This window comes from Tachyglossus aculeatus, chromosome 21, assembly GCF_015852505.1.
Source record: "Tachyglossus aculeatus isolate mTacAcu1 chromosome 21, mTacAcu1.pri, whole genome shotgun sequence".
Taxonomy (NCBI): domain Eukaryota; kingdom Metazoa; phylum Chordata; class Mammalia; order Monotremata; family Tachyglossidae; genus Tachyglossus; species Tachyglossus aculeatus.
The window spans coordinates 66,937,140-66,958,072 of record NC_052086.1 but is presented as its reverse complement, the minus strand read 5'-3'; the positions used below and the strand labels follow the sequence as shown (position 1 = coordinate 66,958,072).

At 46.5% G+C, this 20,933-nt stretch overlaps 1 protein-coding gene across 2 annotated transcripts in view; it reads left to right on the top strand.

Annotated features, from left to right (window-relative positions):
• Positions 1-3,149: 3,149 nt before the first annotated feature.
• Positions 3,150-20,933, top strand: part of EEF2K (eukaryotic elongation factor 2 kinase) — a 48,376-nt gene continuing 30,592 nt past the window's right edge. For both annotated transcript variants that reach the window (XM_038762325.1, XM_038762324.1), the window contains exon 1: positions 3,150-3,305. The gene's annotated coding sequence lies outside the window, so the exon portion shown is untranslated. The remainder of the gene's footprint in view (positions 3,306-20,933) is intronic.

Here is a 20,933-nt window from a genome sequence, read left to right as displayed (position 1 = left end):
GGCAGAGCCAGGATTGGAACCCATGACCTCTGACTCCCAAGCCCGTGCTCTTTCCACATCACCTTGTAACCTCCCCCAGCGTTTAGAACAGTGCTTTGCACATAGTAAGTGCTTCACAATAATAATAATAATGTCATTTATTAAGCGCTATGTGCAAAGCACTGTTCTAAGCGCTGGGGAGGTTACATGATCATGTTGTCCCACGGGGGGGCTCACAGTTTTAATCCCCATTTTACAGATGAGGTCACTGAGGCACAGAGAAGTTAAGTGACTTGCCCAAAGTCACACAGTCACATTGCCTCTGTTGCCGAATTGTACTTTCCAAGCGCTTAGGACAGTGCTCTGCACACAGTAAGCTATCAATAAATACAACTGAATGAATGAATGAATGAATGAATGAATAAGTGCCATCATTATTATTAAGGCTGAGGCTCCGGGGAAGAAGGCCGGTGGCGCCCACCTCTAAGGGCAGAGCTGAAGGGGAGATTGCCTCTGTTGCCGAATTGTACTTAGGACAGTGCTCTGCACACAGTAAGCGCTCAATAAATACAACTGAATGACTGACTGACTGACTGAATGAATGAATGAATAAGTGCCATCATTATTATTAAGGCTGCGGCTCCGGGGAAGAAGGCCAGCGGCACCCGCTGCTAAGGGCAGAGCTGCAGGAGAGATTGCCTCTGTTGCCGAATTGTACTTTCCAAGTGCTTAGGACAGTGCTCTGCACACAGTAAGCGCTCAATAAATACAACTGAATGAATGACTGACTGAATGAATAAGTGCCGTCATTATTATTAAGGCTGTGGGTCCGGGGAAGAAGGCCGGCGGCGCCCGCTGCTAAGGGCAGAGCTGCAGGAGAAATTGCCTCTGTTGCCGAATTGTACTTAGGACAGTGCTCTGCACACAGTAAGCGCTCAATAAATATAACTGAATGACTGACTGACTGAATAAGTGCCATCATTATTATTAAGGCTGTGGGTCCAGGGAAGAAGGCCGGCGGCGCCCACCTCTAAGGACAGAGCTGCAGGGGAGATTGCCTCTGTTGCCGAACTGTACTTAGGACAGTGCTGTGCACACAGTGAGCGCTCAATAAATACAACTGAATGAAAATGAATAAGTGCCATCATGATTATTAAGGCTGCGGCTCCGGGGAAGAAGGCCGGCGGCGCCCGCTGCTAAGGGCAGAGCTGCAGGAGAGACTGCCTCTGTTGCCGAACTGTACTTAGGACAGTGCTCTGCACACAGTAAGCGCTCAATAAATACAACTGAATGAATGACTGACTGAATGAATAAGTGCCATCGTTATTATTAAGGCTGCGGGTCCGGGGAAGAAGGCTGTTGGCGCCTGTTGCTAAGGGCAGAGCTGCAGGAGAGATTGCCTCTGTTGCCGAATTGTACTTTCCAAGTGCTTAGGACAGTGTTCTGCGCACAGTAAGCTATCAATAAATACAACTGAGTGAATGAATTGAATGAATAAGTGCCATCGTTATTATTAAGGCTGTGGGTTCGGGGAAGAAGGCCGTTGGCGCCCGCTGCTAAGGGCAGAGCTGCAGGAGAGATTGCCTCTGTTGCCGAATTGTACTTTCCAAGCGCTTAGGACAGTGCTCTGCGCAAAGTAATCTATCAATAAATACAACTAAATGACTGACTGACTGACTGAATAAGTGCCATCGTTATCATTAAGGCTGTGGGTCCGGGGAAGAAGGCCGGCGGCGCCCGCTGCTAGGGGCAGAGCTGCAGGAGAGATTGTCTCTGTTCTCGAATTGTACTTTCCAAGCGCTTGGTACAGTGCTCTGCGCACAGTAAGCTATCAATAAATACAACTGAATGGATGAATGAATGAATGAATGAATGAATGAAAGTGCCATCCTGATTATTAAGGCTGCGGCTCCGGGGAAGAAGGCCGTTGGCACCCGCTGCTAAGGGCAGAGCTGCAGGAGAGACTGCCTCCGTTGCCCAATTGTACTTAGGACAGTGCTGTGCACACAGTAAGCGCTCAATAAATACAACTGACTGAATGACTGACTGACTGAATAAGTGCCATCGTTATTATTAAGGCTGCGGGTGCGGGGAAGAAGGCCGTTGGCGCCCGCTGCTAAGGGCAGAGCTGCAGGAGAGATTGTCTCTGTTCCCGAATTGTACTTTCCAAGCGCTTAGCACAGTGCTCTGTACACAGTAAGCGCTCAATAAATACAACTGAATGAAGGAATGAATAAGTGCCATCATTATTAAGGCTGCGGTTCCGGGGAAGAAGGCCGGCGGCACCCACCTCTAAGGGCAGAGGAGAGATTGCCTCTGTTACCGAATTGTACTTTCCAAGCGCTTAGTACAGTGCTCTGCGCACAGTAAGCTATCAATAAATACAACTGAATGAATGAATGAATGAGTGAATGAATGAATGAATGAATAAGTGCCATCATGATTATTAAGGCTGCGGCTCCGGGGAAGAAGGCCGGCGGCGCCCGTTGCTAAGGGCAGAGCTGCAGGAGAGACTGCCTCTGTTGCCGAACTGTACTTAGGACAGTGTTCTGCACACAGTAGGCACTCAATAAATACAACTGACTAACTGACTGACTGAATAAGTGCCATCGTTATTATTAAGGCTGTGGGTCCGGAGAAGAAGGCCGTTGGCGCCCGCTGCTAAGGGCAGAGCTGCAGGAGAGATTGCCTCTGTTGCCGAATTGTACTTAGGACAGTGCCGTGCACACAGTAAGCGCTCAATAAATACAACTGAATGACTGACTGACTGACTGAATAAGTGCCATCGTTATTATTAAGGCTGCGGGTGCGGGGAAGAAGGCCGTTGGCGCCCGCTGCTAAGGGCAGAGCTGCAGGAGGCCCGGAGACACGTTGCGGGGCGCGGGGCGGGCCTTGTCGAGGCGCGGCTCCGCCTCCACCGACATCGTGCAGCCTCCGCACGGTGGGCACAGTTTCCCCAACGCCGCCGCCTCGTCCTCCTCATCTTCCTCTTCCTCCTCGTCCTCCCGCCGCCGGTGCACCGGGCTCGGCCCTCCCGGGGATCGTCCCTTCTGTCCCGCCGGAGCACGCGGGGCTTGCAGCCACTCTCTCCCACCGCCTCAACCCGGGGAAGCGGAGGGCCCTGCCTCCCTCCTCCATCCATTCAGCCGTATTTATTGAGCGCCTACTGTGTGCGGACCACTGTACTAAGCGCTCGGGAAGGCCAAGTTGGCAACCTAGAGAGACGGTCCCTCCCCAACAGGCCTGCCTGCCGGGCACCCTGGACCGCCCGGCCCAGAGAAGCTGCGGCCTCCTCCTCTTCTTCGTCTGCTGCCTGCCTGCACGAGGTAATCAATCAATCAATCAATCAATCAATCGTATTTATTGAGCGCTTACTGCGTGCTGAGCACTGCACTAAGCGCTTGGGAAGTCCAAGTTGGCAACATATAGAGACGGTCGCTACCCAACAGCGGGTTCACAGTCTAGGAGGGGGAGACAGGCAACAAAACATATTAATAAAATAAATATGTACGAGTGAAATAGAGTACTAAATATGTACAAACATATATATAGGTGCTGTGGGGAGGGGAAAAGAGTACTAAATATGTACAAACATATATATAGGTGCTGTGGGGAGGGGAATAGAGTACCAAATATGTACAAACATATATATAGGTGCTGTGGGGAGGGGAATAGAGTAATAAATATGTACAAACATATATATAGGTGCTGTGGGGAGGGGAATAGAGTACTAAATATGTACAAACATATATATATAGGTGCTGTGGGGAGGGGAATAGAGTAATAAATATGTACAAACATATATAGGTGCTGTGGGGAGGGGAATAGAGTAATAAATATGTACAAACATATATATAGGTGCTGTGGGGAGGGGAGTAGAGTACTAAATATGTACAAACATATATATAGGTGCTGTGGCGAGGGGAATAGAGTAATAAATATGTACAAACATATATATAGGTGCTGTGGGGAGGGGAATAGAGTAATAAATATGTACAAACATATATAGGTGCTGTGGGGAGGGGAAGGAGGTAAGGCGGGGGGAGGGGGAGAGGAAGGAGGGGGTTTAGCATTCATTCATTCAATCGTATTTATCGAACGCTTACTGTGTGCAGAGCACTGGACTAAGCGCTTGGGAAGTCCAAGTTGGCAACATATAGAGACGGTCCCTACCCAACAGCGGGCTCACAGTCTAGAAGGGGGAGACAAGACAACAAAACAAAACATATTAATAAAATAAATAGAGTAATAAATACATACAAACATATATACGTAAATGGAGGTGCTGTGGGGAGGGGAAGGAGGTAAGGCGGGGGGGGGGACGGGGGAGGAGGGGCAGAGGAAGGCAATCAATCAGTCGTATTTATGGAGCGCTTACTGGGGGCAGACCACTGGACTAAGCGCTTGGAAAGTACAGTTTGGCAACAGATAGAGACGGTCCCTACCCAATAACGGGCTCACAGTCTAGAAGGGAGAGACGGGCTGCAAAACAAAACCAGCAGACAAGTAGCAACTGACAGGCTGCTCAACCGGCCCCGAGGGAAGGAGCCTGCCGTGGCGGGCTGGAAACGGTGTATCGGCCTGCAAAACCCGTGCGTTGGACCAAGCCGCCCTGGGCGAGCTGCAGCCCGATGGTTATTGTTATTATTAATCGGATTTACTGAGCGCTTACATCATCAATCGTATTTATTGAGCGCTTACTATGTGCAGAGCACTGTACTAAGCGCTTGGGAAGTACAAATTGGCAACATATAGAGACAGTCCCTACCCAACAGTGGGCTCACAGTCTAAAACAGTGTGCAAGGCACTGCTCTAAGCGCTTGGGAGATGTGGCACCGCGTCCAGGCTGTGAATTTCCACAGGCCCAAAGAGAATGGCAGCTGCGATCACTCCTTCCTTCATAAAGGCTCTGGGTTCTGCTTCACCCGGGCCCGGCCACCCCCAGCCCACAAAGAGGATGTGTGAGTGTGTGTATAGATAGGTAGCGGGGTGGTGGTGGATGATTTTGTCAAGTTTGGCCTTTTAGATTGACGACTATCTCTATATGTTGCCAATTTGTACTTCCCAAGCGCTTAGTACAGTGCTCTGCACATAGTAAGCGCTCAATAAATACGATTGATGATGATGATGACTACTCTTGCCTGTTGATTCCCCTACCCCAGTCCCACCCCACTGCTGGCAAAAGACCGTTTTTCTTCCCCTCCTCCAACCCTGATGGTGGGGACGCCTGCATCTACCGTTGTACTTTACCCCGGGCTCCAGGCTCGGGGGAAGGCCGAGTCCAATGGGTCTCCCTTTTGTTTTGGCTGAGGGGGTTGTTGTGATAATTCCAGCAATGAAAAGTGCCGTCCTCGGCAGAATTCACGGTGCAGATGGCAAGGAAAGACAGGGTGGGCCAATTTAGAGCGGTGGGAGTGGCATGCACCATGTCTGCTGCCTTCTTAAAATGACGAGGGCTTTTGGGACCAGACCAGAAAACCCCTTTCCTCCCACTTGGTCAGCCTAGGAAAAGGTTGAGCAAATGTATCTGTAGTTTAGTTTAAAAACAGACACACACACACCTGCCCTTTTCTCTCTCATTATCTAAAAGCAGGATGTTGTTTTCCCTGGATTACCAGTGACTTTGTGACTGTTTAGATCTAGTCTCCTTTCACTGCAAGAGCCGGGTTTGGGGGAATTTTTTTTTTCTACGTTTGCACTGTTAAGCATTTTTAAATGAGGTGGGTGTGGAAGCAACAAACTGTCGTTAATATGCAAGTTAGTTGCCCTAACAGGCCTCTGATCCCACCTGACTTTTATAAAGCTAACTGCTGCAGGCATTGCTAAAGAGAATGAAGGAATGATACCCGATCAGGAAATCGTAGGGAATTTTTTGTTGTTTGGTAATCTGGAATGTCATCCCTGTGAGAAACTTTAAGATTCACATTTCTGTCTCTTTTGGCATCCAAATCAATCAGTCAAAATTAAACCCTCCAGCTGGTGTAGAACGTTGTACTAGGCTAATAACTCTGAGTTGTTTTATTTCTTTCTGGGTTGAGCTTGTGAGTGATCCTAGGCGGACACTTCCAGTTTAAAAGCCTCGGGGCATTCGTCAGGATGAGCCAGGGAAGGAGAAGAGCCTTTGTTTAATAAATCAAGCTCTTTTCAATTATCATTTGACAGTCATGAAAACAGCCCAGGTGTCTCCTGGCATTATAGATTCTGTCTTCTGAGTATTTCTGGAAAAACACCACTGGGAAAGATACTTTTCATTTTGTAATTCAGCAGATAGTACCAAAATTATGTTTCCAGGTATTTTCATTGGACTTTTCAGATTTGTTAAACTTTGTATAAATGTTGAAATGATCCATCAGTCAATCGTATTTGAGTGCTTACAAGCACCTGGGAGAGTTCAAACCATGGAGCTGGTAGATGTATATTCCCTTTCCATATCAAGCTTACAGCCAAGAGTGGGAGACAGCCATTATTATAAATAAGCGTTCATAAATGCTGTGAGGGTGAGGTGAATAAAAAGTGCAAAGCCAAAGGCAGTGACCATGCAGAAGGAAGTGGGAGAAGGGGAATTGAGGGCTTAGTCGGGTAAGGCCTCTTGGAGGAGATGTGTGTTTTTAGTAAGATTTTGAAGATGGGGAGAGTGGTCATCTGCTGGATATGAAGATGGAGGGTGTTACAGGCCATAGGCCTGTAGGAGAGAGTTTGGCAGTAAGATAGATGAGATCGAGGTACAGTGAGTAGATTGCCATTAGAGGAGTGAAGTGTGTGGGCTGGGTTATAGTTGGAAATCAGACAGGTAAGAAAGCAGGGGCAAGGTGATTGAAGGCTTTAAAGTCAATGGTAAGGAGTTTGTGTTCGCAGAGGTGGATGGGCAACCACTGGAGATTCTTGAGGAGTGGGGAAACATGGACTGAATGGTTTTGTAGAAAAATGATTCAGGCAGCAGAGTGAAGTATGGATTGGAGTAGGGAGAAACAGGAAGCTGGGTGGTCAGCAAGGAGGCTGATGCAGTAATCAAGGTGAGATGGGATAATTGCTTGGATTAACATGGTAGCAATTTGGGTGGAAAGGAAAGGGCAGATGTTAGGGGTTGTAAAGGTTGAATTGACAGGATTTAGTGAAAGATTAAAAATCTGGGTTATAACATATTTGTTAAGTTTACATGTGCAGAGTTGTAGCTTTCCTTAAGTGGGGTAGAGGGAAGTTACCTCTTTGGAATCTTGAACTTGATCCCTGCTTCCGTGCCTGACCATTGGGGATTTTGTAGTGTCTATACTTCTTCTGATCAATGTGTCTGGCATACCAGCTTAGACCATGAAGATTTGGCCCATCACCCCTGACTACTGTCCTCTTCCCCTTCCAAAAGCAGTGTATGTCCAATACAAGATGAAACGAATGGTTACCATAGCTCCAAACACAAAGAATTGCTGTCTGGGGAGAGAATGCCTCAGCCTTCTGGAGGGGAAAAGGAGGAAGCTGTGACAGTGCACAAACCCACGGGTTACCTCAGCCTGCCTTGGCTCTGCTCCAGTGAGTAAAATCCCAAGAAACCTTTGGAAACAAATACATTTTCTTGAACGCTGTCTCCTAAGAATAGCAGGCTGGCAGAGCAGGACCAATGATTCAGTGACCAGTATAACTAAGTATTGCACAAAATATGCTTTATCGGGCTGCTGTAATAAGGAGAAAGAGTCTGAATTTTTCACTCCAGAAGCAGCAACATGAAACCTTCTACAAAGGCTTGAGGCCCTTGGCTCTCATAACTCTGATGTTGAACATTACCCATGAAGTCTCTGGTATGTGGCTTAATTTATCCACATTGGCCAGGTGAAATAAAGCTGCACCCTGCAGTTCTCTGTCTCACTCTGTTTTCTAACTCTGTAGTTGGAGAACATCTTAACTGGGGAGAGGTTCAGTTTAGAAGAAGGATTCTCTGGAATGGACGATGCACAGAAGTTAACCCCAAATTAAGAATCGGGACAGGGTTAGTTGATCGGCGTTGGATAAAGATATAGGAGGTGGATTTGTTTTTTGGTTTGTTTTTTTTCTCTCCTGCAACCAGTGGCTGCAGAAAAAGGGAACTCAAAACAATAAGGTTAACCAGCATTCTGACTACCGGTTCCTATAACTCTAACCCACAAACACAGCCCCGTGTAAATACCTTGTACTATTTTTGCCCTTGCTTCTTTCCATTCCAAAGGGCATTAAAGCTTTAAATATAATGTAGGTTGCTCTAACTAACCTTTTGATTAAACATTCACCTTCCAAACTTCGAAGTCCCAGGAAGATGTTATTGGTATGTAGTGCTGTTCTCTATAAAGATTTTATTTACTAACACTTTTTCATATCCTCGCTGTGATCCCCCTAGTTTTATGTTTTCAAGGAATGGTATATTTTCACCCAGAGGTTACCAAGCAAGGGAAAGTAGACTGACTTTTTTTCAGTGGTATTTGTTAAGCACCAATTATAAACCAGGCACTATTCCAAGTGCTGTGGTAGACTTAAGGGTATCAGGTTGGACACAGTCCATGTCCTACATGGGGCTTGCAGTCTTAATCCCCATTTTATAGAGGAGGTAACTGAGGCACAGAGAAATGAAGTGACTTGCCCAAGGTCAGTGAGCAGACAAGTGACAGAGCCGGAACTGGAACCAAGATCCTTCTGACTCCCAGGCCTGTGGTCTATCCATTAAGGCCATGCTGCTTCTCTTGAATGTCATTGCTTCTGGATGAACGGAGGACTCAATTAATCATATTTATTGAGTGTTTACTGTGTGCAGAGCTCTAAGCACTCAGGAGAATACAGTGTAACAGTTGGTAGACAGGTTCCCTGCTTACAGTCTAGAGGGGGAGATAAACATTACATAAACTACGGATATGTACATAAGTGCCATGAATACCAGGGAGGATACAAATTCAAGTGCGAGGGTAATACAGAATGGAGTGGGAGAAGAGGAAATGAGGGTTTAGTTAGGGAAGGCTTCTTGGAAGAGGTGTGCTTTTGATAAGGTTTTGAAGGTGGGGAGAGTGATCCTTTGTTAAATATGAAGAAGGGAGGGCGTTCCAGGGCAGAGGCAGGACGTAGGTGCAAGTTCAGCAGTGAGATAGATGAGATGGAGGCACATTGAGCAGGCTGGCTCTAGAGGAACGAAGTGTGCAGGCTGGGTTGCAGAAGGAAAGCGATGTGGTAAGATGGCGGGAGCGAGGTGATTGCGTTCAAGCAGTCGTCATCATCATCATCAATCGTATTTATTGAGCGCTTACTATGTGCAGAGCACTGTACTAAGCGCTTGGGAAGTACAAATTGGCAACATGTAGAGACAGTCCCTACCCAACAGTGGGCTCACAGTCTAAAAGGGGGAGACAAGAGAACAAAACCAAACATACTAACAAAAGCAGTCCTTTAGACTGTAGGCTCAAATGGGCAGGGAACACATCTACCAACTCTTGTTATATTGTACTAGAGAAGCAGCATGGCCTAGTGGATAGAGCACGGGCTTGGAAGTCAAAAGGACCTGGGTTCTAATCCTGTCTCCGCCACTTGTCTGCTGTGTGACCTTGGGAACGTTGCTTCTCTGTGCCTCAGTTCCTTCATCTGTAAAATGGGGATTGATTGTGAGCCCCATGTGGGACATGGACTGTGTCCAACCTGATTAGTTTGACTCTATCCCAGCGCATAGCAGTGCTTGACACATAGTAAGTGCGTAATAAATACCGTCATCATTATTATTGCTAATATTATTACTCCCCCAAGTGCTTAATACAAGGCTCTGCATACAGTAAGTGCTCAGTAAATATGGTTCATTGGATGGTGATATAAATTAAGTGGGAGCTGAAAGTGCTTTAATGACATTACTTCCTTAGTTATAGCCACACCCCTCCCTCCAGTAAAATGGAAGATCCCTGAGGGCCGAGACCACCTTTTACTCTCATTGCGATTATGGTATTTATTAAGCACTTACTGTGTGCCAAAATCATCATCAGTGGTATTTATTGAGTGCTTACTGGGTGCAGAGCACTGTACTAAGTGCTTGGAAGAGAACAACAGAGTTGGTAGACAACAGTTCACCACCCTGTGTTGTGTGCTGGAGTAGATACCGTATGCTTCCAAGACACTGAGAGGCAGCATGGTTTAGTGGTTAGAGCGTGGGCCTAGGAGTCAGAAGGTCATGGGTTCTAATCCCTGTTCCACCACTTCTCTGTTGTGTGACCTTGGGAAAGTCACTTGACTTCTGGGCCTCAGTTAACTCATCTGTAAAATGGGGAGTGAAACTGTGAGCCCCAGGTGGGGCAAGAGACTGTGTCCAATCCCATTTGCTTGTATCCACCCCAGCGCTTAGTACAGTCCCTGGCACATAGTGAGCACTTAACAAATACTATTATTATTATTTAGTATCATCCTCTGCACACAGTAATAATAATTGTCATTTGTTATGCAGTCTAATAATTCAGGTATATGAATATGGCATCCTAGAGAGGTAGGTTAGGGGACAGGAAGTATTACTCCATTTCCTGGATGAGGCAGCTGAGGTGTGGTGATTTTAGGGGATTTTGTTCAAAGTTAGGGAGATTTCTGATCAGAAGCTGGGCCATGTGACTCTCAGACCTTTTAATACTATCAGAAACAACGACGGTCTGGGCACTGTGAGTCACCTTAAAAGGCCAAAGTACTTGCCAGCCCAAGTCTCAGGGTTGGTAATTGCATCAGAGCCAGACCTTCTTCAAATGATGTGCAAAGTAGATCATGAATTTTGTGGATTGAGGGTAGATCCTGCTTGCTCCTCCACCTGAGGAGGACGGTTGAGGGAGAAGGGTAGTGTGGGTTCATGGGGAGGAGACACAGTTCTTCAGTATTGGGGTTCAGTGGGGAAAATCCAAACCAGTGTTCTCAGTAGGCCGGCAGATTAAGATCCCTGTCCTGCTTCAGTTATTTGCTTTGGGTGGTAAGTGGCTGAACCAGACACTAACACTTGCTCCGCCCCGTCCTGTCCATATTCCTCAGGTCAAAGGTCAATAATTCATTTTTCTAGTGTGCCACTCCCTTCTCTCCCTTTCCATGCCACCCACCTCAGGCACAGCAATACTGCTCACTTCCCATCCTGCTGCCAGCTCCTCCTCCACCTCTTTCTTTTCCCTCTGTTCTCAGTGGAGCCTGGATGTGATGGCCAAGAAACGCTTCCAGAACCACCCTATGCTTTCCAGACTCTTTTGTTTAAAGTCACCTGCTCTTTCAGCCTCACCCCGGCAACCCCCCGCAAGCTGTACCGCGTCCAGCTTCAGCCTCCGGCTGCACCTTCTGGTCATCATTTTTCCGCTTGAGAGCAGAACCCAGGGAGTAGCTGCCAGGCCTGTTGGATGACAGAAAGTGGACAGGAACAAAAACTTCTGGGAAAAGCCACAGGCTGCTCCTCCTTGAGTGTGTGTTGTGAAAGGGAGGCCTCTTCATAGTCCCACACAAATAGGCAGCTATAAATGCATCCTCCAAATGAAGAGCTGGGGCAGGTCCTGGGCCTTCAAATGTGTCAATGTCACGTCCCCTGTGCCCTCCCCCCCAACCCGGGTGTGTACACCCCCCCCCCCCCCAAAAAAAAAACTGGTGTGGAAGGGCCGAGTGATTGAGAAGAGAAAATGATAAACTCCAGGGAAGCAAAAATAAACATTTTACTTGCAAATTTCCTTTGGATTAACAGCAGAGCCTTGGTTGGGCAGTTGCATATCACCAGTAAATTATTTGTGGATACATATTCAACCCTCCTAAGTTGTCACGTCTCAAAATGTAGGCCTTGGCCTGTGGCAGGCCAGAGCATCGGAGAAACTCAGTGTATGTGTTTTTACAACAGACAGAGAAAGGCAGGATTCATGAAAAGATGCGGATTTGCTGAAGGAAGGAGTTACTTTTATTTTGGAAAACAGTGTTTGATTTGGCCCAAATTCCCCAGTTTCTGTCCATGGAGGGACCTCTCACAAAGGACAATAAGGTTGTACCCTGAGTAGTCAAAGAGGTGATTGTTCATGCCCAGTAATTGGCATCTTCTACTCCTCCCTCTTCTCCTGGGCATAATGCTCTGTACTATAATAGTACTGTGGTAGTAGTGATTTCATGTGTGCATTGTGCGGTACACTGGGGGATGTTGATGAGGTAAAACTTGGGCCCATGTTTTACGGTGGGGTGTTCTTACCTCAGAAGTAGTGCAGAGCTATAATCACTCCTGCTCAGCGGCTGTTTGATATGTCAGTTTCCATTTCCACCAGAGACTTTTTTTAAAGTGCTTACTATGTGCCAGGGCTGTTTTAAGCCCCAGGGTAGATACAAGGTAATCAGGTTGGGTCCATGTCCCACATGGGGCTCACAGCTTTAATTCCTATTTTACAGATGAGGAAACTGAGGCAGAGGGAAGCTAAGTGACTTGTCCGAGCCAGGATTAGATCTATCGTTATGGATGGATTCCTATAATAATAATGATATTAGGCATTTACTCAAGCACTTACTACAGTACTCTGTGTACAGTAAGTGCTCAATAAATAACACTGATTGTTATATGTCAATTACTGTACTAAAAACTGGGGTAGATAAAATCCCTGCCCTACAATCTAATAGGTAGGGAGAGGCAGAGCTGCCCACTCATTTTACAGATGAGGAAACTGAGAAATGGAAAAGTCAAGTGATTTGCCCAAGTTTGCACAATAGGTCAGTTGCAGAGCTGGGATTAGAACCCAGGGCTCCTGCTTCCCAATCCTGTGATCTTTCCATTAGGCCACACCACCCACTATGTGTAAGCAAGATATGTACTAGAGAATGAACCCTTCCCACTGACCACTCCAGAAACCATATTGGGCTTAGCCAAAAAGATGGGGCTTGGGCTGAGTTTCAGCTGCGCATTCAGCAGGCATGGTCAATCAATCAATCAATCAATCATATTTATTGAGCGCTTACTGTGTGCAGAGCACTGTACTAAGCGCTTGGGAAGTACAAGTTGGCAACATATCGAGACGGTCCCTACCCAACAGTGGGCTCACAGTCTAGAAGGGGGAGACGGAGAACAAAACAAAACATATTAACAAAATAAAATAAATAGAATAGATATGTACAAGTAAAATAAATAAATAGAGTAATAAATATGTACACTCAATCAGTCGTATTTATTGAGCGCTTACTGTGGGCAGAGCACTGTACTAAGCGCTTGGTCCAGCCCCGGAAAGAAGATGAGCCCAGAAGACCTTGGCATGGGGTTGGGTGGGGGAAAGGGTGCAGTTCGACTAGGACCCTGCTCTCCTCAAGGTTGGGATTGTGGCTCAAAGTGGTTCTAGGATAGAGCTTCCCGAAGTCCTAAAATCTACCCTGGGACTCTTGGCTGGGTGGAGAAAAGCAAAGGAAACTCCCCCCTCTCTGGCCCCCTAGACTGTAAGCTTCTTGTGGGTAGGGATCATGTCCCAACTCTACTGTATTGTACTCTATCAACTCTACTGTACCCTCCCAGTTGCTTAGTACAGTGCTCTGCACAGAGAATAAACACTGGGCTTAGTACATACTGAGCACTATGAGAAGCAACATGGCCTAGTGGAAAGAGCACGAGAGAGTGGACCTGTGTTCTAATTTTAGCTCTGACAGTTGCTTGCTGTGTGACCTTGGACAAGTCCCTTAACTTCTCTGTGCCTCCTTAATCTCCTCTGTAAAATGGGGCTTAAATCCTCCTCCCTCCAATTTAAGCTGTAAGCTCCAATGCTTAGAACGGTGTTTGACACATAGTAAGTGCTTAACATGTATCTTTAAACGAAAAAGTAAGTGCTTAATAAACAGCAGTGCTTGATTGAAACTCCCTGGTTTAACTTCCAAATATGGTGGGAGTAGGAGTTCTTTATTTCTATTTATTGTGATATTTTATTAAGTGCTTATTGTGTGCCACATGCTGGGGTAGGCATCTGATAATCAGATTGGACACAGCTCCTGTACCTTCTCATTGTGCCTTGATCTCTCTGGTGGGACCCTTAGGCCCTTCATGCCTCTGGACTAGAACACCCTCCCTCCTCAAATCCAACAGACAATTACTCCCCCCCACCCCCCATCAAAGCCTTATTGAAGACACATCTCTTCCAAGAGGCTTTTCCAGACTAAAACCTTCTTTTTCTCATCTCCCATTCCCTTCTGTGTCACCCTGACTTGCTCCTTTCACTCCCCCAGCCCCACAGCACTTATGTACATATCTGTAATTTTATTTATTTGTATTGATGTCTGTCTCCCCTGCCCCCAAACTGTAAGCTCATTGTGGGCAGGGAATGTGACCGTTTATTGTTGTAATGTACTTTTGCAAGCTCTTAGTACAGCGTTCTGCACACAGTAAGCACTCAATAAATAAGATTACTACTAATAGTAGGAGAAGTGGTAGGTATTTACTGTGTACTCACTGTGTGTCCTGCACTGTCTTAAGCAGTCAATGCCCTGTGGGCCGTAAGTATTAGGGCTGCATTGTATACATAGAGTAAAATCCCATTTTCACCCTTTCCTGGAGGCTAAAAGGAAGGGGAATGTTTTAAATGACAGGGAAAATGTAAATTGAAGGAAATGGTAAATTCTTTAGGGTATTGCTTAGCCTCACCTAAAATAGGGTGGAGTTGCTGGATGAAAGGTTTGTTTTGGACAGGTGGGTCCCATGAAAGGTAGTTTAGCTGGCTTCTGAAAATTTAGTGGGAATCTAAAACTGAAGTTGTAGATTAAACGAAAACATAAAATTCTGGTCACTCGATGCAGGGTTTCAGTGTGTTTTCCAGCTGAAGATGTTGCCCAGCTTGGTTTTCTATAACTGGAATGTTGTGTATTTTAAATAGCCCTAGAGACTGTGCCTTGGAACTGACTGTTCCTTTAGGGCCCATGGTGAAGTTTTCCTTCAAAATAGACAGTTGGTTCACGAGATGGGACTGTGTGTGTGTGTGTGTGTGTGTGTGTGTGTGTGTGTGTGTGTGTGTGTGTGTGTGTGTGTGTGTGTGTGTGTGTCCCTCTTTTTAATGGTTAAGCTCTTACTATGTGTCAGGCATTAATCCAAACCATGGAGTAGACACAAGATTAATCAGGTTGGATCCTGTCCCACATAGCGCTCACAGTCTAAGTCAGAGGAAGGAGGATTTAACCCCCATTTTACAGATTAAGTAACTGAGGCACGGAGACGTTAAGTGTCTTGTCCAAGGTTACACGGCTGACAAGTGGCAGAGATGGAATTAGAACTCAGGTCCCCTGACTCCCAGGCCGGTGCTATTTCCACTAGGCTAAGCTGCTTCCCTTGCCTAGATTAACAGGTTGGCAGAGAAAATTACTCTGTGAAATTGTATCCTTCTGAACCTCATCTTCCTCACCTCTCCCCACCGACCCTTTCTCATCTACCTTTCTCATCTAATGGAGGGGAAAAAAGCCCCTAGGACAGTGGTAGGAAGTTTGCCAGGTGGAGCAAACGGCAGGGGTTCCCGAGGGAAGTTTACATGTAACCCCAAGACCTATATCAAGCTGGAAAGTTGATGTTTTTCAAACTGGTGGTTATGGGAGAATCATAAGGCACTCACACACTCTCCCCTCCCATTAAAAGTGGGAGGGGTGTCTCAGCATACCTCCCCAACCTCTGACCTCCTTGGATCTTGAGCAGAAGGAAATCTCCTTGTGGTCAGCTCCCTCTGACCCTGCCTTGATTTTTTTTTTCCCTGGGAAGCCGCCCACCAGGCCACACTGAGTTATTTTAGGCTTTTGGTGGAGGAGTGCTGCGGGGGTCACAGCAATCCCCATGGAGCCAAAAATGTTGGCACACGATTGCTGTCCTCTCCTCTAGTTCTCTCTTTGAGCCCCTCCAATTCGGCTTCCATCCCCTACAGAAACCACCCTCTCAGAGATTACAAATGATCGCCTTCTTGCCAGATCCAGTGGCCTCTACTCCATCCTAATCGTCCTCGACTTTTCAGCTGCTTTCAACACTGTCGACAATCCCCTTCTCCTGGAATCATTATCAACCGTACCTTCATTGACACTGTCCTCTCCTGGTTCTCCCATCTCTCTGCTCATTTCCAGTCTCTTTTGCGGGCTCGTTCTCTCCCACCCTGCTGTGGGTGTTCCTCAAGGTTCAGTTCTGGGTCCCCTTCTGTTCTCCATCTACACCCACTCCCTTAGATAACTCATTCGCTCACATGGCTTCAACTACTACGTCTCTGCAGATGATTTCCAAATCTACATCTCCAACCCTGGTCTCTCTCCTTCTCTGCAGTCTTGCATTTCCTTCTGCATTCAACACATCTCTACTTGGATGTCCTCCCATCACTTCAAACTTAACATATCCAAAACAAAATTCCTTATCTTCCCACCCACTCCTAGCCTTCTATGCCTTTTCTTCCACTCCTTTCTGCATTGCCTGTACTTGCTCCCTTTATTCATCCCCCTTCACAATCCCACAGCACTTATGTGCAAAGCTCTAGACTGTAAGCTCATTGTGGGCTGGGAATGTGTCTGTTAACATTGTTATATTGTACTCTCCCAATCACTTAGTACAGTGCTCTGCACACAGTAAGCGCTCAGTAAATACAATTGATTGCTGTAGGTTAGTGAAGGCTACACATTCTTCCTCCTCCATTAACTGTGAAACTTTTTCCTTCCTCCTACAAGTTACCAGTGGTGTGCATTGAGGCAGTGCAGAGGAAAAACAAAATGACTCTTTGAGACCAAAGCATTTTGTTTTTGGTGAGAGATCTGGTCTGGTTTGGGTTCCATGTTGCTAAGTGTGGGATTTCATCCAACTTCTTCCTGAGGGAGGAGTAGAATCCAAGTTGGGGGGTAGGGAGGAGTGTGTTTGTGTGTCTGTGTGTCTACATACGTGTGCTTCCTTTGGAGAGCATCATCTTGACTCGAGAGAATAGCAGGGCCCATGCTCAGCCTTTTCTTGATTTCTGCTCTATGGGCCTGTGGTAACTGGGTGGGCCTAAGGCTACTGAGCGGGGTACCACAAAGTGAATCCAACTTTATGGACAGAGATCCTCCTGGTTGGTCAATTCTCCAAAGATTGACCATTTTCGAAGTGGCTTATCAAAGCAACTATTCCTTTTTTCAAGTGTGCTCAGGCTTGGTTTCAACACAGGTAGTGAAGAGGAGCGGGGTAGGGGAGGAAGCAGGTTGGGACTCTGTCAGCGGCCAGATCAGGGCCAGGCGATCTGGGGTTCAAAGCAGCCACCCTGCATCTCTCCCTCCCCTCCCCCTTCTCCATCCCCATAGAGCTGAAGACATATCCAGGGTCCTGGTCCAGGCTGAGGATCCTTTGAGGGTGCCCTCTTGGCCATATCCTACCTGCCGCCTCCTCTCCCCCTTCCATCCTCCTGCAGTTTCTGGTATCCCTTTTCCCATCATCAATCGTATTTATTGAGCGCTTACTGTGTGCAGAGCACTGTACTAAGCGCTTGGGAAGTACAACTTGGCAACATATAGAGAAAGTCCCTACCCAACAGTGGGCTCACATTCTAAAAGAGTATCCCAGAGTATCTGCTTTTGTTATGGAAAGAACCCAAGAGTTGGTAGCTAGGAGACCTGGGAAGCAGAATGGTGCTACCATGAGAAGCAAATTAAAATGGGTGCTGAGTGCCCGTGCTGAGTGCCCAGTGATTCCCCTCACCCCCTTTCCCTCCCCCAGTTCAAAACCAGAGGGATTTACATCATTGCTGTAGGGAATTCACAGGCAGATTTTGCCTACCAGCCAAAGGGGAGGGTTGGGCGCAGATCGTAAACCAATATTTTAATTTGAAGAATTCAGGCAACAAAGGTTTACCATAAGGATGCTTTGCTTTTGTCTTTGGAGTCGTAGGTTTAGCAAGCCCCAGAACTATTGTGTAGCCCTCTGCAGATCTGGTCGTCTTAGGGAAGTCTCCAAGGAGAGTACTGCCGAGGGCAGAGCTGGGGAGGTTGTTGGTAAGAAAACCTCTCTGTTGCCCATAGGACAGTCTGAAGAAAAGTGACCTGGGTCAGGGCCAACCTCCAGCCTGGGCAAGATAACCCAATGCCTCTTCACTTCCCCTTAATCCCCAAATTGGGCCTCCCTGGATTTATGCTGATGGGATAGGGAAGTGCAGCTGGCCATGAGGAGGAAGGAAGCATAGCAGTAGGCAAACCCAGCAGCTGTTCCCAGCTGGCAGTATCTCCCTCTGAGAAGGGAGTTGAGAGCCACATTGGGCCCTGCTAAAAAAAAAAAAATTGTGGTACCGTGCTGCATTTGGACACTGTATCTGAGACATTGGGGATAGCTCGGCAGCAAGATAGACAAAATAGAGGTACAGTGAGTAGGTTGGCATGAGAGGAGCTAGGCATGCGGGCTGAGTTGTAGTAGGTGATTGCTTTAAAGCTGACGGTAATGAGTTTCTCTGTGATGCGGAGGTGAATGGATAACCATTGGAGGTCCTTTGAGGATTGGGGAAACGTGGATTAAATGTTTTTGTAGAAAAATGATCTGGACAGCAGCGTAAAGTGTGGACTAGAGTGGGGAGAGATAGGCAGGAACATCAGCAAGGAGGCTGATGAAGTAATTAAGGCAGGGTAGGATAAATACTCAGATTAATGTGGTAGCAGTTTGGGTGGAGCGGAAAGGCTGGATTTTAGCAACGTTGTGAAGGTTGAACCGGCAGGATTTAGAGATAGATGAATACATAGGTTGGAAGAGTGGAGTCAAGGATAACGCCAAGGTTACGGGCTTGTGAGACAGGAAGGATAGTGGTGCAGTCTAGAGTGATGAGAAAATTAAGGGGAGGACAGGATTTTTGAGTGTTAAGACAAGGTCTGTTTTGGATATTTTAAGTTTGAGGTGATGAGAGGACATCCAAGTAGAGATGTCTTGAAGGCAGGAGAAAATGCGGGACTGCAGAAAGGGAGAGCGATCAGGGCTGGAGATGTAGAGTTGGGAATCATCCTCATAGAGGTGGTTGTTGAAGCCATGTGAGTGAATGAGTTCTCCCAGGGAGTGGGTGTAGATGAAGAATAGAAGGGGACCCAGAACTGAACCCTAAGGGACACCCAAAGCCAGGGGGCGGGAGGCGGAGGAGGAGCCCATGAAAGAGACAGAATAAGCGGCCCAAGAGATAGGAGAAGAACCAGGAGAGGACAGTGTCAATGAAGCTGAGGTTGGATAAAGAAATGAGCTTAAAGCACGTTTCTTCTGGGGAGCAGCAGTATATTCCTCTGTGTGGGTCACCATGACTAACCTAGGTGGAGGATAGTTTGCCATCCTTCCAGAGAGAACTGCCGAATAAAGGCCTTTCTCAAAACAATTTAACAACAAGGTGGTAGAGTTGAGCCTGGAACCCAGCTGCCCTAATTCTTAGGCCAGAGTGCTCTCTCCACACTCTGAGGCATCCAAGCTGTAACCTGACACAAGAGGAGAGGTTACCTAACAATTCTTCAGATCTGCTGGCTGATTGTGCAGCATTTGTGCGCCACAACCTTTGGATGAGAGGTTGCCCCGACTTGTTGTTCAGCCAGTTAAGGGGAGAGGGTGGGAGCCACTGAACAGGAGCATTTCAGGGAGCCTGGTTCTCTGCTTCACTCACTTTCTCTTTCCCTAGCCCTACATTTCACCACTCGCTGGCAGCAAGGTGAAGCAGTGTACGTTTCTACTGGAAACACTGATCTCATTGCCCCTCTGCCTGCTGCCAAATGTGTATTAGAATAGCTTTGGCATGAGTTTTAGAGTGTGATATCTGGAAAACTCATTCCTTTTCAAATGTCTCATAGGTTTTTCTTTTCTGAGGGGATTTTCCTTCTCCCTTCTCTGTAGAGAGTCAGGAATTTCCTTAGGTAACCGACACCCCGGGTCAACTTTTGCTTGTGTCTTCTTCAAATGTAACCAGACTTGCTGCAGCAATCAAGCCTCATGTCAAAAATCAAGATTAAGATATTTTTGAGCAAGACTGCCTTCAAAATGGTAGATATGCCAAAAGATAGCTGTGATTTTGAACAATTGTGTAGCTATTTGCCTCATTTACAAAGGTCAGAAAAGAGTAACGTTTCCAGAGAAGCAATGGCTAGGCAAATATTGTTGCACAAAAATAAAGACTAAAGTATTTCAATGTTTTTGAAATTTAAACTTGATTTTTAGCCCTAGTTTAAAAACAGTGAAAATCCTATAGTTATCCTTCAATAGTCATAATGGCATTCATTGAATGCATACTGGATGCAATATACTTGTACTAAGCATTGGGAAAATGTATCAGGAAAAAAATGACATTTCATGCCCACAAGGAACTTACACTTTTGAGGGGTGGGGAGACACAGACATAAAAATCGTTGCAAAAAAGTGTGATAAGAGTAAAATAATTGTGCAGGTGAATAAATATATCCAAGTGTTGAGGAAGGGTGTAAATAACTGAGTGTTAGAGATAACTGGTGGACTTATGGGACTTGGGGTGTTGGGGAATGTGAGATTTTAGTAGACTTCGAATTTGGGGAGGGCTTGGTCTGTCTAATTTGGTCAGAAATGGCATTCTGGTGGTGGGGGAAGAAGCCGGGGGGTGGGTATTTTTGTCTGAATGGAGCAGTCTTTCCTGATGTTGCCTTGGAACCATAAAAATATGCCTGGCAGTTCTGTGTATTGCAATCCCCCAAATGAATTCTCATTTCAGTCCCCCATTCCCTGCCCATAACGAACTCACATCTATAAATTATATATTATAAATTATATTAATGTCTGTCTCCCCCTCTGGACTATACGCTTGTTGTGGGCAGGGAATGTGTCTACCAGCTCTTATTTTGTACCCTCCCAAGCACTTAGTTACAGTGCTTTGTGCACAGTAAATGCTCAATACAATGGCAATGGTAGACACGATTCTTACCCACTCTAGATTCCCCCCCACCCCTAGACTGTAAGGTCATTGCGGACAGGGAATGTATATGTTTATTGTTGTATTGTGCTTTTCAAAGTGCTTAGTACAGTGCTCTGCACTGTAAGCACTCTAATCCAG